This window comes from Sapajus apella, unplaced genomic scaffold, assembly GCF_009761245.1.
Source record: "Sapajus apella isolate SASKATOON/1434 unplaced genomic scaffold, GSC_monkey_1.0 scaffold101, whole genome shotgun sequence".
Lineage (NCBI taxonomy): Eukaryota > Metazoa > Chordata > Mammalia > Primates > Cebidae > Sapajus > Sapajus apella.
The window spans coordinates 5700145-5704999 of NW_022437041.1; the positions used below are offsets into that span (position 1 = coordinate 5700145).

General features: G+C 40.2%; 1 pseudogene; it reads left to right on the plus strand.

Moving 5' to 3' along the window:
• Positions 1-3524: 3524 nt before the first annotated feature.
• Positions 3525-4024, plus strand: LOC116536535 (annotated as a pseudogene).
• Positions 4025-4855: the final 831 nt, after the last annotated feature.

Consider the following 4855-nt stretch of genomic DNA (forward strand, 5'->3'; position numbering starts at 1 on the left):
CAGGTGTTGAACCATGAGAACACATGGACACAGGGAGGGGGGCATCACACACTGGGGTCTGTTGGGGGGGCTAGGGTAGGGACAGCGGTGAGTAGGGAGGTTGGGGTGGGATAACATGGGCAGAAATGCCAGACGTAGGTGATGGGTGGATGGAGGCAGCAAACCACATTGCCATGTATGAACTTATGCAACAATCCTGCATGATCTGCACATGTACCCCAGAACCTAAAGTACTATATATATATATAAAAGGAATGCTTTCAAATTTTTATCATTAAATATTAAGTTTGTTATAAGGGTTTTTTTGATAGTCATTTTTTGTCTTAGCCTGCCTATTACTAAATTGCTAAGAGGTTCCCCCCCTTTTTAAATTGTGAAGCATTATTGAATTTTTCAAATGCTTTTCATCTGTCTATTGAGATGATCCTATGATTTTCCTCTGTACCTGTTAATGTGGTGAATTATATTAATTGATTTTATATTGTTAAACCTACCTTGCATTCCAAGGATAAACCCAATTAGTAATGATGCATAATCTTTTTCACACAGTGCTGGATTCATTTTGCTAATATTTGGTTTAGAATTTTCCCATTTATAATCTTGACTGAGATGAGACTATAATTTTTCTTTCCTGTTCTGTCTTTGTCTGGTTTTGATATTCAGGTAATAGTAAACTCATTTGAAAATGGAAAATGTTACCTCTTCATTTATTCTCCTAGTCTCTTTCTTTCCTTCCCTCCTTTCTTCTTTCCTTCTTTCCCTCTTCCTTCCTAATTTTTTTTTTTTTTTTTTTTTTTTTTGAGACAGAGTTTTGCTCTTGTTCCCCAGGCTGGAGTGCAGTGGTGTGATTTTGGCTCACTGCAACTTCTACCTCCAGGGTTCAGCAATCCTCCTGCATCAGCCTCCCAAGTAGCTGGGACTACAGGCACACACCACCATGCCCAGCTCTTTTTATCTATTCTCTTAATGAGTTTAAGACGGGAAGAATCTGCTTCTTAAATTTTGGGTGCATTTGCCCTAAAACTGTGTAGCCTAGATGTTTGCTTTCATTGTAGGCAAGAGTTTTCTTTGTAGGGAAGAATTTCAACTTTGGAATCTATTCTTTATTAACTGTACAACCAATCAGCTATTTTTTTCTTATTGAGTGGGTTTTGCTAATTTGAATTTTCTTAAACATTTGTCAATTTCACCTTTTCAAATCAATTGGCAGAAGGTTGTCCATAATATCATGTAGCATATATCCAGATATTTCATTTCATATCAGCATTATTTGGTCTCTTTCTCTCTGTCTCAAACTTGCTGAATGTTTGTCAATGTTATTTTCAAAGAACTAACTAAATGAAACAATACATGATTGTGAACTACCACACAGGTTAAAAAACAGAACGCTGGCCAGGGACAGTGGCTCATGCCTGTAATCCCAGCACTTTGGAGGGTCTAGGCAGGCAGATCACGAGGTCTGGAGTTCGAGACCAGCCTGGCCAACATGGCAAAACCCTGTCTCTACTACGCCCTCAGGGGCAAACATCCCCTAAAGAATACCTACCTCACAGGGTTCTGGTGGAGACTGAATAAACACATGTAAAGCACTTGGGAAAAAACAAACAAAGCTTGATTATAAAGCAGTGTGTTTGTCCGTTCTAAGACTGATAAAAATTTCTGACTTTCCAGTTTCAGGCTTTTTTTTTTTTTGAGATGGAGTCTCACTCTGTTACCCAGGCTGGAGTGGAGTGGTGCGATCTTGCCTCACTGCAACGTCCACCTCCCAAGTTCAAGCGATTATCATGTCTCAGCCTCCTGAGTAGCTGGGATTGCAGGCCTGCACCACCACACCTGGCTAATAGTTGTATTTTTGTATTTTTAGTAGAGACAGGATTTCACCATGTTGGCTAGGCTGGTCTCAAAATCCTGACCTTGAGTAATCTGCCTGCCTTGGCCTCCCAAAGTGCTGGGATTACAGGCGTGAGCCACCACACCTGGCCAGTTTCAGGATTTTACATATAGTACCAACTATGAACATTCTTATACATGGATCTTAGTATTCACATTTCTAAATTTCTCTGGCATGAATTGGAATTAGAATTAGAATTAATTAGAATTAGAATTAGAATTGTTGAGTTTCAAAGTATGCATGTCTTAAACTTTATTGATTAATGACCAAGTGTTTTCCTTTTATTTTTTTTTCTAGACAGAGTCTTAGCTCTGTTGCCCGGCTGTAGTGCAGTGGCACAATCTCCCGGGTTCAAGCGATTCTCCTGCCTCAGCCTCCTGAGTAGCTGGGACTACAGGCGCATGCCACCATGCCCAGCTAATTTTTGTATTTTTAGTAGAGACGGGGTTTCACCATGTTGGCCAGGATGGTCTCGATCTCTTGACCTCGTGATCTGCCCACCTTGGCCTCCCAAACTGCTGGGATTACAGGCGTGAGCCACCACGCCTGGCCTATGACCAAGCGTTTTCTACATAGTTACACAATTTACACTCCTACCAACACCGACTTCCTGTCTCTCAAAAGAAGAAATTTCTCTTTGCTTTCCATTTGTGCTGAACCACAATGGTGCATGTGCAATGGAATCTGATTTGCAATCCTGCATTACAGATGACACTAAACATTTTAAAATAGGTTTTACAGCCTTTTGGATTTCCTCCCTTTTTCTCCCTCTGTGGTCCAGGGATGGAATCTTGGCTCACTGCAACTTTTGCCTTTGACCTTTGCCTCCCAGGTTCAAGCAATTCTCTTGCCTCAGCCTCTTAAGTAGCTGGACTACAGGCACATGCCATCACATCCGGCTAAGTTTTGGTAGAGATGGGGTTTCATCATGTTGTCCAGGCTGGACTTGAACTCCTGGCCTCAAGTGATCCACCTGCCTCGGCCTCCCAAAGTGCTAGGATTACCAGTGTCAGCCATCATGACCAGCCAGGTTTCCCTCACTTATGAAATACCTGTTTTTCTTTTTTTTTTTTTTTTTTTTTTATTTTTTTTTTAAAGATGGGGTTTCACCATGATGGCCAGGCTGGTCTTGAACTCCTGACCTCAGGTGATCCACCCACCTCAGCCTCCCAAAGTGCTAGGATTACAGGCGTGAGCCACCGCGCCCAGCAAAATACCTGTTTTTCTATAGGAATGTCTGATTTTTTATTTTTTAAATTTTTTATATAGTCTGGATATGAGTCCCTTTGTCAGTTATGTGTATTGTGAATATCTACTCTGTGACTTAGTCTTTTAATGATGTCTTTTGATGACTGGAAGTTCTTAGTTTTAATGTAGACATCAATCATTCCTTCTATAATTAACTTTTGGAAAAACGTGTAAGTAATCTTTTCTCACCCCAGACAGATTAAGATACTTTCCTGTATTATCTAGTAAAATCTTCATAGTTTTATCTTTCCTATTTAAGTCTCTAATTCTCTTTTAATTCAAATCTGTATAAAGTGTAAAGAAGAGATTTGATTTCTTTTTTAAAATAAAGATACCAATTTTTGGCTGAGCGCTGGGACCATGGGCTGAAGTTGGGAGCCTGAAAAAATGCAGACCACAGGGGCACTCTTCATTTCTGCAGCTCAGATCCACTGTTGCTTCAGGGGGATAATCAGGCCTGTGTTTGCCTCCTTCTTGAATAGCCCACAGAATTCATCTAAACAGACTTCCTACAGCGTGGCCAGACGGGAGTTCCAGACCAGTGTTGTCTCCTGGGACACTGACACAGCAGCCAAGTTTATACTGGTGCTGAGGTGGCCACAGTCGATGTGGCAGGTTCCGGGGCTGGCATTGGAATGGTGTTTGGCAGCTTGATCATTGGCTATGCCAGGAACCCGTGTCTCAGGCAGAAGCTCTTCTCTGTGCCTTTCTAAGCTTTGCCCTGCCTGAGGCTATGGGGGGCTCTTCTGTTTGATGGTCACCTTCCTCATCCTCTTTGCCACGAGGCTCCTTGGGGGTCACCTGTCTGTCCCCAATGCTGCAACTCCACACCATTCCTGGTGCTGGGGTGTGCTAAGCTTTACCATTAAGCATAACGTTTCTTAAAAAAAAATTTTTTTTCCTCAGCAACATTTATTGAATAAGCTGTTTTTCACCCACTATTTTACAATGATAATGCTGTCCGTTTTGGAGTTTTCAGGTATGATCTACTAATTCATTTGTGTTCCGTACGTACACCAAGACTTCCAGCACTGCACTGTTTTGATTACTACAGCTCTAGAATAAACCTTGTATCTGATCAAACAGATCTTCTCACCTCTGTAACTGTATTCATTATTCTTGACCCTTTGTATTTCCATATAAATTTTAGAAACAATTAGTCATGTTTTATGTACACACACACACACACACACACACACACACACACACACACACACACAAAACCTATTGATATTATTTGCTTTATTTGAATTTGCTCAGTTTGGGGAAAACTGCTGTTCTTCAACACTGAGGCATCCAATCTTGACAATCATATTAAGGTCTTCTTTAATTACTGTAAATAAAGTTCCACAGTCTTCTCTGTAGAGATTTTGTATGTCTTTTATTAGATTTATTCTTAAGTATTTCGGTAGTTTTAATGCTACTGTAACAAGCATCTTTTAGGAAAAAGTATTTTTACCTCTTTGTGGCTAGTATCTATTTGTATATTGATTTTGTTTCAGAATTTAATCTAAGTTATCCCTAGATTATTTATAATTTTCTATCTAAGCAATGATATCGTCTTTGAATAATAAGAGTATTGGTTTTTTTCCTTTCTAATTCTCATACCATTTCTTTTCCTTACAATACTGCACTGCTGGAGCTTGCAGTAAAATGTTGACAGAAGGTGGTAGAATAAGCACTCTTTGCTCCTTCCTGATCTCAAAGGAGATGTTG